Raw genomic sequence first — 19,078 nt, 5'->3', positions numbered from 1 at the left:
CTTCCGCTCTGTGAGGTTACTTTTCAGTAAGAATACTAAAAGCATCCCAAACCCTCTCTGCCTGTCTTCCCCAGTGTCCTAGTTTTATGAGATTATTGCCCGTAGTCAGCCGTGTAGCAGCTGCTGGAGAATGGAATTCTCCCTACATGAAGTTGTAACCTTGACTAACTGAACTTGGATTAGCTGCAAGATTTTTCTTACAACTATCATGCTTTCTTGTAATTAATCAAATTTTCCGGAAGCTCTATCTGTACAACTAACTAGACTAGATCTCTCTGCAGATGTGGAAATTGAAATTACTATGGGAATCTTGATTGTGTTACTGATTTGCATAGTGCTAATGATTTTTATGTTAATGGAACTGGGAGGCCAAAGGGCTGTATGTCAGTAGAATCTGTTTCCTGTTTCTAGTTCTGCAACTTGTCACTGGTGAACTTCAACTTCTTTTCTGGAGACCTTTTTTCATTCTTTTGGTTATAGCCAGAATTTACTTATAGCTATTGTTTATTTGAAAGGTTATTTTGACCTCTCTGCTACTATTGAGGTGTTCCTATTGCCCCAAATAACGATCCTTTAACTAGAATATTAGAATTTCGGTATTCTATCATGGTAGAACTATTTTAGATACCAAACTAAAATAAAAAATGGAAGAATGCTAAATACATTGTGTATGACACACTGGACATTTAGTTTGACACAATAGAATTACTAAAGATATTTTTAGTTGATTTGATGTCATCTTAATGCACACAATAGAGGAAATTTGGGGACCATCTGTTGAAAAAGTTTCTACAAGCTAGAGTAAAGCCAGCATTAAAAAAACTCATCCTGCTATTTGCTTTCTTTATACCCGCCAATGTTCATCCTTGAGGAAGTTTCTAATTAAGTATTATTATAGATGTAAGAATAAAAGTGGATCTCTGCATCCAGATCCCTCAGTCATTGGATGAGGTTTCTAGCACGACAATTAGGGTGTTCGGCCATCCAATCACCAGAGTAGGTCAGGTCGGGGCTTTCTCTCGACCATTGCCAGTAGTCTATTGTGGGGGTATCTTTGTGGATTTCTGGGGACCTTTCTAGCACTTTGCTCCTTCCTATTCCCATGGGGTCTTCATTTATCATGGTCTCTCTTTCCTTGTTCTTCCCTCTCTGTTCTTGATCCAGCTGGGATCTCCTGCTTCCCTAATTTCTCTTTCCCCCGACCCTTGGCCTCCATTACCCCCACTCACGTCCAGTTTGCTCATGTAGATCTCATCCATTTCTCTGTCGTTGGGCGATCCCCGTGTCTTTCTTAGGGTCCTTTTTACTAGGTAGCCTCCCTGGAGTTGTGAGGTAGCAGTCTAGTAATCCTTTGTTTTACATCTAGTATCCACCTTATGAGTGAGTACATACCATGTTTGTCTTTCTGAGTCTGGGTTACCTCACTCAGGATGATTTTTTTTTTATATCCATCCATTTGCCTGCAAACCTCATGATGTCATTGTTTTTCTCTGCTGAGTAGTACTCCATTGTGTATATGTACCACATTTTATTTATCCATTCTTCAGTTGAAGGGCATCTAGGTTGTTTCCAGGTTCTGGCTATTACAAACAATGCTGCTATGAACATAGCTGAGCATGTGCTCTTGTGGTATGATTGAGCATTCCTTGGGTGTATGCCCAGGAGTGGGGTGGAGCTCTGGGAGTCCAATCGGCGAGAGAGTGGAGGGATTGTATGAGCGAGAGATGTGGAGACCATGATTGGAAAAAGCACAGGGACAAATAGCCAAACTAGTGAAAACACATGAACTATTGAACCAATAGCTGAGGAGCCCCCATGGAACTGGATCAGGCCCTCTGGATAAGTGAGACAGTTGATTAGCTTGAACTGTTTGGGAGGCCCCCAGGCAGTGGGACTGGGACCTGTCCTTAGTGCATGAGGCTGGCTTTTTGGAGCCTGAGGCCTATGCTGGGACACTTGGCTCAGCCTGGGTAAAGGAAGGAGGGAACTGGACCTGAATCTACCAGGCTGAGCTGAATCCCCAGGGGAATCCTTGGCTGGAGGAGATGGGGGGTGGATTGGGGGGAGGGGGGGGGAGGCGGGAGGCAGGAGGACAGGGGAATCCGTGGCTGATATGTAAAATTAAATTAATTATAAAATTAAAAAAAATAAAAGCCCACCTCTACTCATAAAAAAAGAATAAAAGTGAAATGAGTTTTAGTATATTTCTGTGTAATCCCTAGGCTAAATGACAATGAGTCACTACTAGTCATCACGATAAAGCAAATATACTTAGAAGTGATGTCTGCCTTATGGTATTCATGGCATTAGATAATCCCCCACCCTTGAAATATGGGCTAGGCTTATTGACTTGGTTACAGTGAACAGAATATGGCAGAAGCAAGGGGATACTAACTTGCAATGCTAAGCCACAAAAAGATTATGGCTTTCTGTCTTGGACACACTCTCTTGTACTGCTTCATTTTGAGATGTATTAGTCAGCCCAAGCTACCTTAACAAAATACAGTGGTTCAGAAAGGTTAAATCACAGAAACTAGTTTTCTCATAATTTTGAAGGCTGGAAATTCAGGTCAACGTGACAACCAGTTTGTTTTCTGGTAAGGGTAGGTGACTGCCATCTTGTATGTGTTCATAGGAACTGTTTTGGTGTGTCTCTAAGGAGGAAGAGAGGAAGGGAAAAAGAGAATGAGGGGGAGAGAGAAAGAGTGGAAGAGGGAGGAGAGAGGGAGGGAGAGAGAGGAGAGGAGACAGAGAGGGAAAGAGGGAGAGAGGGAGAGAGGGAGAGAGGGAGAGACTGAGACTCTTCAGTATCCCTTTTTATAAGAATATTAAAATCTTATCAGACCTGGGCTCCATCCTGTCACCCACTTAACTTTACTTCTTTTTTTGTTTTGTTGTTTTGTTTTCCGAGACAGGGTTTCTCTGTGTAGCTTTGGAGCCTGTCCTGGAAACTCACTTGGTAGACCAGGCTAGCCTCGAACTCACAGAGATCCGCCTGGCTCTGCCTCCCGAGTGCTGGGGTTAAAGGCGTGCGCCACCACCGCCCGGCTTAACTCGACTTCTTTAGAGCCCCTCTCACCAAATACAGGGGTTAGGGCTTCAACATAGGACGGCATGAACACAAACATTCAATCCACAACAAAGGAGGCAACCACAGAGAGTGGCTCCCACTAGTGAGCTAGAAACAGATTCTTTTGTGGCTTAACCAACAGCCATGTGAATGATCTTTGAAAATCAATGCTCCAGTAGTTGGCCCCTTGAATAACTTCACCTCTGGCCAAGCCTCTGATTGCAGCCTCCTGAGGGACTGAAACACTGCCACCAGCTTCGCTGCTCTTGGATTGACGTTGGTTAATCATAGAAACTGGAGGTAATAACTGTTTGTTGTTTGCAGCTGCTCCACTTCGCAGAATGTATTACAGATAACAACACATAATGAATATACATAGTATCAGTTAGCATTTGGCTCTTCATTCCCATTTCACAAGCTTAGAAGTAGGATATATTATTAGGAGAGTAATTATTAGCAAGGAATAGAAGAACAAGGCACATGAAAAAGAACCAAAAACTTTCCTTTTGTGTACAAATCTTTTTTCCAGAAAGAATTCTTGTATTCTGTTCCTATCACGATAGGTATGATTTTTTTTTGACTCAGGGAATTGGGTGTCTTATGGAAGCTACCTATAAGCCTTATGATTCTGCAGGTGCCTTCTGAATAGATTGTATGGAACTATGTGTTACTACAAGATTTTGCATGTGGAAATTCTTTGTCACTACAGGATTTTGAGGATGCAACTGTCACTTGACTGTGTCTATGTGTATTTTTTTTAAATAAACCATCACCACACAATCTATAGAGATGGACATTTGATAGACAGCACTAGGTAGAGGTTGGCAAAGAAACCATTTACATTTACTGCGCACCAACTAATTCTCAATTTCCTCAAATGTATGTCTATCATAAGGATCTTTTGCCTCGAGCCTCAAGGCCCAGCTCCATTGGCATGCGGGAGTAGTTACATTCGTAGCCAATTAGCAGGGTGGTACACACTCCGCCAAGAAGCCCTAGTCTCTATAGAGCCGGTATAGAGAGTGAAATTAGCTGAGACAAAATACCTGTTAATCCTCGGTTCTTGGCTGGCATGGAACGCCTACTGTGCAGTGCTAATAGTTCTGGGAAATCCCCAATTCCCAGTGTCAAGAGTTGAACAGACTAAGTCTGTTAAATGAAGAAATTTACAGCACATTAGCTTTGATCAAGAAATTCTAGGTGCAAGTCTCTTAAACAAATGAAGGCTGCTTGGGAATACAGGTCACTCTTTCTGGGAAGCCGTCCTTTGAGGGAGTTTATCTCCACTTTCTTTCCCATGCCAGAGCCGGGGGCAGAAGAGTGGCAGTTTGAGTGGCCGAAGGGGCCGTAGCATAGTCTTATTTAATCATGAGACGAGAACTGTGTGACTACACTAGAGTCCAGTCAAAGGGAGCTAGGATGCGGTTTATTTGAAACCGCGAAATCTGTAACAAAAACCGCAGGAGCCCTTACAGCTTCCGGGGAAGGTTCCTTCATACTTCTATGTGTAAGCCGCGCCCTCTGCTGGCTACATTAAGCCATGTCCCTGTCCTCCTCCCTTCCTGGGAAAATCATGTTGTATTTTCCCATCTGATTATGTTTTTAGTTGCATTCTATCAGCCCGTTGCTGTCTATGCAAAGAATGAGGCAAGCAGAATTTAAATCGTGGCTTGTACATGCTTCCTGTCACTCAAAGCTCTGCAGAGCGGTTCTCAGAGAAAGGCGAAGAATTTGGCAGTTCCTGGAGACACAACATGAATGTTCAGATTCCGCTTCTTTGCTGAGTCCAGGTTCCTTTTTCTTTCTTTTTTTTTTTTGGTACATCTCTTAATATTTGTTTCACTGTGGAAGGCATAAAAATACCAAGAAATGCTTTGAGCTCAGACAAGCTTTCAATTCTTGTTTTTAAAAATATAAGGGAGTTTGACCATTGCCTTCAAGCTCCAGGTGAAGGCGGGGGGGGGGGCAGAGAGACAGAGAGAGAAGAGGGAAGAGGAGAGAGAGAGAGAGAAGAGGGAAGAGGGGAGAGAGAAAGGAAGAGGAGAGAGAGAGAGAGGAGAGAGAGAGAGAGAGAGAGAGAGAGGAGAGAGAGAGAGAGAGAGAGAGAGAGAGAGAGAGAGAGAGAGAGAGAGAGAGAGAGAGAGAGAGAGAGATGAGAGGAGAGGAGAGAGAGAGAGAGAGAGGAGAGAGAGAAGAGAGAGAGAGAGAGTGAGAGAGAGGAGAGAGAGAGAGAGAGGCAGAGAGAGGAGAGAGAATATAAAGAGAAACGGCAGTGAGAGCAGGGTGGGATGATGAGGCCAGTGAAGGGGAGGACAGGTGATAGTATGCTCCAGGGTCATGCTGCCTTGCCTGTAGAAGGAAAGATGATTTACATTTTGACGAGCTTGGGTAAAGAAACCAGAAGCCCCACAATTTGTTAAGAGCTTCTCCTCACAAGGCACTACCAATTTCTTTCTTCCAAACGATGAAGAAAGAATTATTCATTTCAGGGACGGCACAGGAGCAAAACGCAGCTCTGTCTACTGGGCTGAGTTAAGCCTGCCATAAGGAGCCGAGGTAGTAGATGGTGCTGTAGAACTCCGTTTCTGGAAAGGCGTATTCGAAATGACCAGGGTAAAAAATGAAACTATATCATCCTAATCCCTGTAGACATTGACATACAAAATTGACCCTTCTCCGCCTACCTCTCTGCACAGAGGTTGGCAGTGTTTGCTATAGTTGGCAGAACTAAGACGAATGACAAGTAATGCAGGTGCCTTTATAAATTAGAATTAAGTCACAATTAGCAGAGTCACACAGCTGGTCTGTTTGGCTAACCCTCTCTCCTTCCGTCAGCTTTAGTTGATGAAAGCATTCCCTAATAACGATGGTCACTGTATGCTCATTCTGTTAATCCCAATTCATAAAAGTCAAATCTACAGCAAAGAAGTTTCTATTGATGTTAGGCCATAGAAAACTCGCTTTCAGGCTGAGACCATGTGTGGGGGGATGTTAAGCTTTTGCAACAATGGATTCCAGCTACTCATGTTTACCAAGGGCTAGGGATCAGGACCTATGCTGTTATTCTACAATAAAATATTATGGTGATTGCACGGGGACGCTCCACAGACAAGTTAAATCTGCAATTTGTATGCCATATAATATTGCTGAAACCTTTTAGCTGCTGTGAGCCCCGAGTAATAAAATCTTAAGTGTTTTCCTTGCCATTTTGATTTTAAAGACTGTATTTTTGGCATTTTTTCCCCCGATATGTGCAATATATTCAGGTTAGTGATTGTACGGTAAACTAAAGCTCATAATCTGAGAATTGTTCCTTTTATACCAAAGTGTTTACCAATAAGTTACTATGGCAATGGTCAAAAGCACAAGTTGTGGAGTCCAACAGATCTGAATTTGACATTAATAGATGTGTATATAATAGATGTAGATCTTAGTTCTGCTTCTGGATTTTAGTTTCTTTAATTACAAAGTGATTATGATGACAATATCTATGATGGCTTTGTAAGAATTTACTTATGTATAAGAAATTTAGCCCAATTCTTGACCCGTGTAATTTCCAGAAACATTAGCTGTGTATATCAAATAGGCTAAAATCTTGGGATGAAATCAGAAGGCATCATTGTTTTGTGTCTCTCATTATTCCTTCTCATTTTTAACTGGAAAAACCTTCTTTTCCAGCTATGCATAAAACTTCAGTTAGATCCCATGGGTTCTTGGCTTCCCAGAGGAAAAAGCAAATTTTACAGTGACTCTAATTCTCAAACCCAGTTTCAGACCAATTAATATTGTTAGCTCCCAGATATTCCAAGCCTGAGATAGAGTTAAATTTCTTCCCCCCACTTTTGGTTTTTCCCCAGATCTTTGCTTAGGCTTTCTGGCCCTTTTGGATTTGAATCATAGAAAGAGAGAGAGAGGGAAGAATGACCCGTTTCAGGGTGATTTGTCACTACTGGTCAAATGTTACACAGGATGAGCCCCGAGCACTTTTGTGGGTTCTATGCCTCGTTCTTCGGGTTGAGCCAGTGTCTCTATTCCTTTTCCTTCCCTGTCTGGGTGACACACACAGCCTCTCAGTCCTGGAGGGCTCTGCAGTCGGCAGGCTGCTGTTGTGGGCAGTGTCGACATATGGTCGCTGAGATTTACACACATTGGAACTGTCACTGGAGGGGAGTGTATTTACTTCCTAGACACAGCCTTTTAATCTGATGTGTCCAGCTACATTGACTTTCTAAAGTGTGTCAACTACCAGTTCAGTGTGTGCCATCTGCCACTGAGCACACATTAAGCTCTTCAAGTGGTTCCTGTGAGGCCATGTCACCTGGCTTGGGGAGTGGAGTCAAATCTCCCTATCTTCTGTCCCCTTAGAGATCAACAACTGTGAGATTCAAAACTTAGCCTTCTTTAGAAGGGAAAAATGTATCCTTTTATGTGTTCTCGTATTTTCTAATACAAACCCTCTTTTTATGTGTGTGCATACATGTGTGATGTATATGTGAGTGTGTATGTGTATTTAAATGTGTGTGGGGGGAGTGCATGTCCAGAGGTTAACACGGGGTGTTTGCCTTAATTATTCTCTGCCTTATACATTGAGACAGAGTTCCTCACTTAAACCCAGAGTTTGCTGTCTGGAGCCATTGTAGCTAGTCAGCTTGCTCTACTGGGATTACAGTCAGTCCAGGCCACCATTTGAATGGGTGTTGGGAATCGAAACTCCAGTTCTTCAATTTGCACAGCTGTGCCATCTCCACAGTCCCCCAAACTCTTCTTTTATAATCTTGACGTGGATGAAATATTGAACTGGATTTATTCTCTTACTATAAACTCTTCCCACAGTACTCTATCTCACATGTTCTTTTGAATCTGAAGACCTGGGTTCTCAGGTTAAAACCCCCACTTAATCATCTTATAGAGGTTGTGGCCTTTGAATTGCTTATGCCTTCCTCTCATATAGTTTTATTATGACCATGTGATATATGTTTAAAAGTAGAACCAGAATCTTATTCATTCTGAGAAACTTAGTTCTAATTAGTGACTCTAAATAATTTCTCCTAGAACTATTGATTGTGGAGTTGTTTAATGTCAGTCTCAGAGAAAATTACGTCTAAGATATCATTAATATGCTGTATTTTCTAGGAGTTTTAGAAAGCTTGAGAGTCTCAGAAATATGGAAGCATACAAAAAATGTCTGAAAATGTGTTTATTACAGTGTTGTTTATAATAATGAAGCATTAAGACAATGTCAATGTCTATAAATGTAGGTTAGGGTATTTCTGAATTGAACAATGGAATATTAAGCCATTCTTAAAGTGATACTGTAGAAGAATATTTAATGGCTTGAATGATTGTCATTATTCATAATACATTATTACTAAAAATGAAAATATGGGAAATAAGAAATATCCATGTATAATTTTGTTTTGGTAAAAACATGCAAAGCTATATTTACAAAGAAGACCATATGGATATCCACCAAAATGTAAGTGGTGCGTTTCTGTGTGATTATATATTTCAATAAGATGTTTAAAGTGTAGCCATGGGTCTCATATATTAATAATGCGATTTTTGTGTTTTCTTTATTCCTATGCACATCACTATATAAAAACAATATTTAGTTACTTCCATGATGACCTGTATATAGTTTCCAGGCTAAAAGGGCACTATGAGCAGAGAGATAACGTCATAAAGATACTGGTCTTGCTGTACCTGCCTCTGGGTCTGTAGATACTGCTCAAAATCAAGGTGTAGGATCTGATTCTAGGTTCCACCATTCTAAGATAGGACTTTCATTTTGTTTTGTTTTTGTCTTTTGAGACAGGGTCTCACTATGTAGCTCTGGCTGTCATGTAACTCACTCTGTAGACTAGGCTGGCCTTGACCCCAAAATTTGCTTGCCTATGCCTCCTAGGCCCTGGGATTAAAGGTGTGCGCCACTACTGCATGGCTTAAATAGAACTTTCTAAATGGTCTTGATTTGTGAAATTTGTTGTAGAGTGTTTCTAAATGTATGTAGGAAACAGAAGCTGCCCTGAGCAGGTGTAGTACTTCGCAAGTCAATTCCTGATCCTTGACTTTCAGCCCAAGTGAAGCAGAGCCTGAGAATGTAGCCAATTCTTTTATCATTTGCCCAAGCTTGGTTCTGCAGCTTATGGAAACTAAACCTGCTATAATTATTTGCCAGCTGTCTCCAGCCCCTAAGCTCCAGAGGATCTAAGGGAGAGGATGAATAAGAGAGGTTTGTGGTAGGAGGATGCTGACAGGTAACAAGCCTCTCTGTGAATATTAATATCACATGGCTCATTCACCAAAGCCCTTCAGGTTTTCACTCAGGGAAGAGCTCAAGACTTGTGACAACAGGATATCTAGAGACGGGGGTTTTGGATTGGGGAATGGCACAGTCATGTTTTTTTTTTTTTTAATGGTCATTTTGAGTTGAAAGGGGAAAGATGAAGTCATGAAGATCTGCTAGGAGGTTGTAGTAAGTCCAAGGCCTAGATATAAGTGGTGGGAGCAGAGATGGGAAGCAAGGGGGCAGAATGAAGTAGCTTGGGGATATAGACTGATGAGACTTGGTTATGGACTGTGGGTTCTGAACATAGCTTATGGATATAGGAAGGCTTCATGGTGAATTATGTGAAAGGAAACATGTTAACTTGGGTAGATGTAAATTATAGTGTGAGTTTCATTCAATTTTTTGAAAATATGGAGTGACTGCCACTTAGCAGGCATTGGGTAAATATTTGTTGACTCACTGAATGAATTTTAGCTTAATAAAGGAACATAGCTGGGCTGTTCATATAAATAAGTTGCACAGCATAATTGTATCTTAGCTATAAAACCCAAAGGGCTATTTTAAAAAACAAACCCCCTTTTCATCACAGTGGGTTTGAGTGCTGCCTTAGCTGGTCATTGTAGGAGGGTCCCTTGAAGAAGAGGTAGTGCTACCCGTGGGTGGATGACAGGGAAACACAGTAAAAGGAGCTTGTTGAAGTGACCACATTCTTGGCTCACATTTAGTCTCATCCTTTTGCAGTTATATTCTGCCAGCAGTTTTCTGTGAAAATGTAATCATCTCTCTGAAACTGGCTCTCTCTCTCTCTCTCTCTCTCTCTCTCTCTCTCTCTCTCTCTCTCTCTCTCTGTGTGTGTGTGTGTGTGTGTGTGTGTGTGTGTGTGTGTGTGTGTGTGTGTGTGTGTGCTGCTGTAGCATAGAGAAATAGAAGACCTTTCTGGGATGCCATTTCAACCAAGCAAGTCAACACTTTTGTCCATGGACCTAGAATTTAAAGAGGGTTCTTCCCTTCTTTCTGCAGAGTTTCATGGGAATTAGGTTTGCAAAATAGAGGAATGAGTGGTTTGGGTCGATATGTCATATCTCCAAGTGAGAATTCATGGCAGTGTCACTGGGTATCTAAGTTGAAGCCAGAATGATGTATCTTGACTGTATGCATTTATCAAGCTAACCAGGTAACTATCAAACTGATGGGAATGATGACCTTTGCTATGTACACACAGTATATGTGTGTCAGCCTGAAGGAATACATGTCTACTTTTAAACAAATGATGGAGGATGTATTTACAGCAGCTGGAGGAGAGTAATGAGTTCAGTGTTTGGAGGACGACTGACTTTCTACAAGGAGCTACAAATACAAATGGGGCTCAATTAAAACATTAATCCAGCTGTAAGCTCTATTATTGAATATAAAAAGAAACAAATTGACAAGGTGGCTTGTTTTTGAACAAAGCAACTGGCCCATGATGATATTATTTTGATGTATCTGGAATTATCATAATAGCAAAGTCCAACAATAAATGGAAAAGTGAATGGCATTGAGAATCCAACAGAGACCGTTTCTCTAAGAATAGGAGTCAGAACATGCACCATTGTATTCACAGTATCATTAAAATATGAATAAACAGCAGCAACTTTTTATTATACAGTGAAAGAGCCTCCTACAGGGCACTGAAAATTGAGTGGTGTGTGTTTAATAAATTAAAACCAACAAGAAATGGCTATTTACCAGGATGCAGGAAGGACTCAGATAATAATGGAGGTTTCACCAGAGATGTAAATGGAACTCACTTATTATTAGGTGGGATTTTAAAGGTTTAAAAATTTTAATTATATGGCAAAAGTTGGGAGGGGAGGAGAGGGAACAGTGAGAGAGGAGATTGTAACAGTTAGCTGGCATTAAATTATGAAGAACTGCATTATAGTATGCTAAGATATTTAGGCTTTATCTTGAGAGAATTCACTATGGGATTCTAAACAGGAGACAAAATGATTTGTTTGTTTTAGTATACAGCATAACAGCTGAAAAGAATAGTCTTTTATTATTTATCGTGAATATGTGGAGAGTTTATGCTAGCCCTTGGTGTAGGCCAGTTCAGCTGGGGCTGGCTGGTCCTTCATCTCTTCTGAATATCAGTTGATATGGCTGGCATCTCTCTCCAATATGATATTTCAGGCTTGTTTCCATGATGATGGAAGAATCACAAGCAGCAAGAGAGGACAAACCTCTCTTGGAACCTCTGCAAGTGGAAGGGATCTAGAATTCTGCCTATCCCATTAGAACTAAAGGTGTAGAATGCATACTGTGGAAAGTGAATCAGTTTTAAGTTTGCTTTTTTTTTCCCTAGAAAAAGCTGATATGCTTGGGCTAAATTACGTTCATAAGTGAGTTATGAAAAAAGGCTTCCAATAAGTTTCTTTCTGTGTAGGGATGCTTTATTATGACCTCTTCTCATCCACCTAATCCTATATAAAGACTTACTTAATAATATTAAAATGTCTTTTACTTGTAGTACTTGTTTGTTTTAGTGAAAATATAGCCACTCACTCTTTTTATATACATTATACAAAATGAAGTGGAGGACTGTAGCACTTTATGGATAATGCAGCTTTTCATAACTCAGGTTTTAAAACATAGCTGAAAATTTAAAACTAAGGCACATATATTTGTATGTTTATATATATAATATGTAAATGTAAATAAATACATTTCTCATTTGCTTTTTCTAGATAGTTTTTGTAAGGTTAGCATTTGGTTTAAGCTTTCCATGTGGGACTAGAGAGATGGCTTAGTGGTTAAGAGTACTTGTTCTTGCAGAGTTCTTGGATTCGATTCCCAGCAGCCATGTGATGGCTCACAATGTAACTCCAGTACAAGGGAATCTGATGCCCCCTTCTGACCTCCTCAGGCACCAGGCAGGCACGTGGCTCACAGACATACATGTAAGCAAACACACACACACACACACACACACACACACACACACACACACACACACACACACATACATATTTTTTTTCTTAAAGCAAGTACAATTTAATGGAAACATCAATGACAAAATATTTCTGTGGCCAAGGTGAAGATGTATAAATCATTAAAATTCTCCAAGGTTGTGAAGGAATAGTAAAACCCAATTTCAAAGAGTTTTTGGGGTAAATGTGTTTGAAACAGTTGCTGCTTGAGGAGCACATAGGGCAGCTGGCCTTGTTCCTTTGGCAAGCATCCTGAGAATGTTCATCTCCCCCAGGGAGTGGAAAGCACCATCTTGACCTTTCACATTATCTGTTTTCATCATCTGGGTGCATTGTACTTGCTGAAGTCAAGTGAAAATGTATAAAGTATAAAGGCAGATTTTTTTAAAAAATAATTAATCAATTAATTATTTTTTCTCAGTCCGATCACAGTTTTACCTCCCTTTCTCCTCTCTTCTCAGTCCCTCCTCCACCCTCCCATCCACTTCTCCCTTCCCTTCAGAAAAGTACAGGCCTTGATCAATGGAACCGAATTGAAGACCCAGATGTAAATCCACATACCTATAGACATGTGATTTTTGATAAAAGAAGCTAGAAATATGCAATGGATAAAAGAAAGCATCTTCAACAAATGGTGCTGGTCTAACTTGATGTCAGCATGTAGAAGAATGCAAATAGGTCCATATCTATCACCCTGTACAAAATTCAAGTCCAAGTGGATCAAAGACCTCAACATATATCCAGTTACCCTGAATCTGATAGAAGAGAAAGTAGGAAGTAGTCTTGAATGCATTGGCACAGGAGACTACTTCCTAAATATAACACCAGTAGCACAGACACTGAGAGAAACAATTAATAAATGGGACCTCTTGAAACTGAGAACCTTCTGTAAGGCAAAGGACACTGTCAATAGGACAAAATGGCAGCCTACAGAATGGGAAAATGTCTTCACCAACTCCACATCTGACAGAGCGATGATTTCGAAAATATAAAAAGAACTCAAGAAACTAGACATCAAAAAACAAAATAATCCAATTTAAAAATGGAGTACAGCTCTAAACAGAGAATTCACAACAGAAGAATCTCAAATGGCTGAGAAACACCTAAAGAAATGTTCAACAACCATAGCCACCAGGGAAATGCAAATCAAAACAACTCTGAGACACCATTTTACACCTATCAGAATGGCTAAGAGAAAAAGCACAAGTGACAGCTCATGCTGGAGAGGATGTGGAGTAAGGGGAACACTCCTCCATTGCTGGTGGGAATGCAAACTTATACAGTCACTTTGAAAATCAATATGGTGGTGTCTCAGAAAATTGGGAATTGATGTACCTCAGATCCAGTTATACCACTCCTCGGCATATATACAAATAAATCTTTAAAAAAACCTTCCAAGGTGACTTTGGTTTTCTTTCTTTGATTTTCCATTGTATTTATGAAGAAACTTTCCATATTGAAAAGAAGCTGGAGTCAAAGTAAAAATGTCTTTGTACTTACATTTAATGATCAGGGTACCTTTGTTTCACTTCCTAAAGAAAAACATTAGTTTGGACATTCCTGAAACTGCTGATGGTGATGATAGAAAATAAAATAATAATTACCAACAATTTTCATGCATTTCTCTGCTTTTCTTTTCACACAACTCTATCATCCTGGCACTAATTTTAATCACCATCTTATAGAATATTTAAGCAAGTTGTGCTTGTGAGATGACTCAGTAGTTAAGGATAGGTACTATTCTTGCAGAGGACCTGAGTTCAGTACCCAGCACCCATATTGAGTGGCTCAAAACTGTTAGCAACTCCAGTTCCAAGGTTGTTACTAACAGTGATGTGTTTGTGTGCCAAAGTAACAAGGGATAGACTTGTGATAGCTGATCTTGGTTGCCAACTTGACACAGCTGGGAAGAGGGAAACCTCAGCTGAACAATTGCCTTGGTCAGGCTGGCCTGTAGCCATGGTTGTAAGGCATTGCTTAATTGTTCATGGATATAGTAGGACCTCGTCCACCATGGGTAGTGCCATCCTTGGGCAGGTAGGTCTGGGCTGCATGAGAAATGTAGTTCATCATGAGCCTGGGAGTAAACCAGTAAGCAGCATTCCTGCATGGCCTCTGTTCAGTTCTTGCCTCTAGGTTCCTTCTTTGCACTCCTGCCATGGCTTTCCCAACGATGGATTGTAATCTCTAAGCCAAAGAAATCCTTTCCTTCCCAAGCTGATGTTAGTCATGGTGTTTATCATAGCAACTGAAGCCAGACTAGGACAGACGCCCTCTTCTGGTCTTCACTTGTGTGCACATACTCTTCTACCTCTATACATGTAGTTAAAAAATCCCTCTGGAAAAAAAAAAGTGTAACAAAGGAACAGTGTTTGAAACACTTGACCAAAGTTACATAGCTGATAAACAGTAAAATCTAGAACAGAGCCTGTGGAAGGCTAGATTATTGTTTAAAAATGTTCAGTACTCATACCTCCAGGGAAGTATATTTGGTCACCCCATTGCTGCTGGCCTTGGTATTGTGACTCACTTTAATCTCATGGTGGGTGGTGTAAACTTGATTTCCCATTACCGTTGAGCTTGATCATGTACTTGAGTTGACAAGTATGATTAAGCAGAAATGATGCAAGCCCGGATGTGAAATCTTCTCATGTGATTCATCATGAACTCATACATTTCTATCATGTCATAAGGGCATGTGCTAGTTAACCTGCTGACTCAAAGAAGATCTAGACCTAATCAGTAACTTGAAGCTAAGCCTGCTGACTCACTGCTGTTTTAATTTACTGAATTTGATACACTCTGTTCTATATTGAGAGCTAACTAATAGTCTAAGCAGTATAAATCCAAGAACTTACTAGATTTAATGGGTTCTATTTGTTATTATCAGAGCATCACATTTAGAATTACTTCTGAGTCAACATATCTAAAACAATGAAACCGAGAAGTGTCAGTCCAATGTATGCACGTGGGTGCAATGGTAGCAGAAATGTTATGTGGCAATCAACCACTTTCTGATTGGATTTAAGATATTCACTACAGGAAAAAACACATCATTAATACTGTAAATCTGCCTAAGAATAAATGGTTGTGGAGCTCATAGGCCCCAGGAGTAAATCTACTATAATTATTCTGCTAAATGGACATAGTAACAAACATCCCTCTAAATTCGCTATACCCATAGTTTAGTGCAGATCTCAGACATTATCAGAGAAGTTCCTTTGTTCAGTGCATGGTGGTTAACACAGAACCTCTTAACTGGTCAAAGTGTAGAGAATAATTGTTAGTGGAGTGCTCAGCCACATATGGGACATCTGTACCATACCTCCTCTCCACGACTCGGGGACTATCACAGAAGAGGGACCAGAAATATTGTGAGAGCAAGGTCAGGAAGAATTAGTTAAATAGTGTCTCTGGATATGACAGGACAGCTGCACTCATGAACACACAGGAGCTGTGGTTACCTGCACAAGCACTGCACAGGTTCAAGGCACTCAACATTTTAGCACAGAGTGGGAAGAGGTTTATGAATCCCCATCCCAAACCAAGGCGCTCCTGACATTGATGGCTTCTAAGGGAGGGTAAGTCAGTTTTCCTTAAAGTTCCTGGTAGGTCAACTCTGTTCCAGTGGATGGCCCCATATCAGGAGAATATGGGTAATGTAAATTGGAGTGAATGGGTCATTAAAAAAAGAGGATATGAAGTTGGGGCGAGTTAGGGGGTGGGGTAGATCTGGAAGATGTTAGGGGGAATGGGAGTGAATATGATCAAAATACACTGCATGAAATTCTCATAGAATTAATAAAAAAGTTCTAGCTATCTGAAATGATTCACTCTGCAGGAGTATTTGATATAATTCTACAACTATTCTCCTTGGAAGTTATACATTTTTGTACTATTTCTCTCACATATTTAAAAATCAGAAATATAGTTACTTAGTTTTGTTCAATGTCAAGTTCACACAGCTTACATGTTCACTTCTTGCCCCTCAACTTCCAGACGTAATCCACTTAAGAGTTTGGGAACATGTCTGCCACTCTGAAACAATACCTGAGATGGATAAGTGAACATATTTTGAATGACACAAATGGTTCCCATCCACGGAAAGCAATGACAGGTAAGGAAATGGAAAACTGGATATTTGCAATAAAAATAACTAACGACACGAAGAGGTTTCTTCTGCACCAATGGGCCAGAGATGTAAAATTTAGATAGAGACGTGGACAATAGCTACCTGAGTAATGACAGACTTTGTTTTTACCCTTTTAAGGTGTTGATCTTCTGCATTTACAATAAGGCTGAGAAATGTGGAAAGCAGGTCAAGGTCTTGGGTTGAACTTGCCTGTGCTTCATTCTTGAAGCTTTAGGGCATAAAATCCATGGGAGATTATATCGCTTAGACACCCCTGGTGATTGTCTAGCTTCCTCCTGTGCACCCTACATTTATTTCACATGATATTTTCTAAAATGTGTTCTATGTGTTTATGATTTTCTGAGTATATAGGTTTTGCAAATGCATAATCATTCAAAAATTCATTTTATTGCAAGAATTCTCATGGACATCTATGTAGGAAGCTGTGTTATAAAAATCTTCAGAGAGTGGTGGGGCATGCAGCATCTCTTAGACTATTTGTCTACATATACTGTTCAAGGAGTAACTTCTAGGGCCAAAGTGATACAGAACATATGTTGGGCAATTTTTTCTCCAACATGTTTCTCTAATGAAATTTGTGGTGCTTCAGGGAACCTTATTCTTATAACATTCAGTGAGATAAGTAGAAAATCTGCTTTATTGACCAGATTCCTCTTGATGGAGAAGGGGAAACTGCCTGCATAAATCTCCATGGCAGTGAGTAAGATGTATAAGTTCTGCCATCTAACTTGTTGAAATAAAATGCTAGCTTTAGCCGGGTGATAGTGGTGTACGCCTTTAATCCCAGCACTCGGGAGGCAGAGCCAGGCGGATCTCTGTGAATTCAAGGCCAGCCTGGTCTACAGAGTGAGATCTAGGACAGGCACCAAAACTACACAGAGAAACCCTGTCTTGAAAAACAACAACAACAAAAAATTCTAGCTTTACTACTTGTGAATGGTATGAGTTTGTGTGTCTGTGCTACACAGCTCAATCTTACAAGTTTGTTGTGAAAATTTAATGTTATAATAATTAGAAGACAGCATAATTCCTCATACATGGTAGGTTCTCAATACACATCATCTTAAATTGTAATTCTTATACATCTTAACAAGGAGCTTGTATCCAGGATACATAGATAAAAATTGGAACTCAGTTATAAAAGACAACCTCACCTATTTCCCTGAAAAAGGACAAAATATCTAAATAGCAAAATGAAATGTATAAATGGCTTAAGAACACATGAAAAATGTTCAACATTGTTAGTTACCAGAGAAATAAAGAACCACAATGAGATACTATTTTATCCCTACTAGGATGGCTACAAGAAAAAAGAGGGGATGCTGGAGAGATGGATCAGTGATTAAAAGCACTGGCTGCTCTTCCAGAGGCAGCAGGTTCAATTCCTAACACCCACATGACAGCTCACAACAGTCTATAATGCTAGGTCCAGGAGATCTGATATCCTATTCTAGCTTTTGCAGGCACCAGGAATGCATGTGGTGCACATACATACACACAGGCAAAGCACCCATACACATAAGATAAACAAACAAACAAACAAACAAAAGAAAACATGTAGTAAGCATTGAAGAGGATATAGAGACTCCAGGAGCTTTATATACTGGTATAAGAATGTTAATATGATATAGCTGCTTTGAAAGCAGTTTAGACATTCTTAAAATGGTTAATACTAGATTTAGTATGAGACAGCAATCCTACTTCTAAGTGTATACCCAAGAGAAATAAAAAAACCACATAAAACTTATACATTATTGGTCATAACAGTTTAATTCATAATAGACCCCAAGTGAAAATAATGTAAATGCCTAGCAACTCATGAATGAGTAAAGAAATTGTGGTATAGCCATTCAATGGAATTTTCTTAGGAATAAAAGGACATGAGATACTCATACATGTTATAATGGATGAATTTGGAAAACAGTATCGCAACTGAAAGAAGCCAGTCACAGAAGTCCACTTGGTGTAAGGTTCCATATGTATTAAATCTCCATAATATGCAAATGATTATGTAGAACTGGCAGAAGAGAGAAGCTCTGAGAAGGATTGGGGAATGACTTCTAATGGCTACAGGAAAGGTAAAAATGTTATCAAGTTAAATTTTAGTGACATTTGTACAACTCTGTAAACATACTAAAAAGCACTGAATTCTATGCTTTTTTTTGTGCTGTGCTGGGATCAAACGCAGTGCCTTATGAATGCTATGCAGGATCACACAACTTGAATGAGTAAATTGTGAGATATGTGAATTATTTTCTACAGGATTATTAAAATTATATTTAGTATTATTAAGCATGATTGCTAGTACAGGGTCTTGGGAATTCTTCCCAATTTATGGAATGCTTGGTAACAGTTGGATACTTTTCATAGCTGCTAATTGTGTTGTGGATTAAGCCATTTCCAGTGGAGTCTCACAAATGAGTTGGAAGAACTGGAAAATTGCTTCCTCCCTCTATGATTATGGTAGAGCTTTTTGTTGAGGCTTGTTTCATTATAGTCTTGCCTTCTGATTGCTAAATTGGTTGAGGCAAGGTGTAGAGAAGGCCAAAACCAAAGCCCATTGAGATGATCATGACTGTGTACCTTTGATTCCT

Source organism: Peromyscus californicus, unplaced genomic scaffold (genome assembly GCF_007827085.1).
Source record: "Peromyscus californicus insignis strain IS unplaced genomic scaffold, ASM782708v3 Scaffold_10__1_contigs__length_136768540, whole genome shotgun sequence".
NCBI lineage: Eukaryota > Metazoa > Chordata > Mammalia > Rodentia > Cricetidae > Peromyscus > Peromyscus californicus.
Note: the sequence above shows the minus strand (reverse complement) of the source record.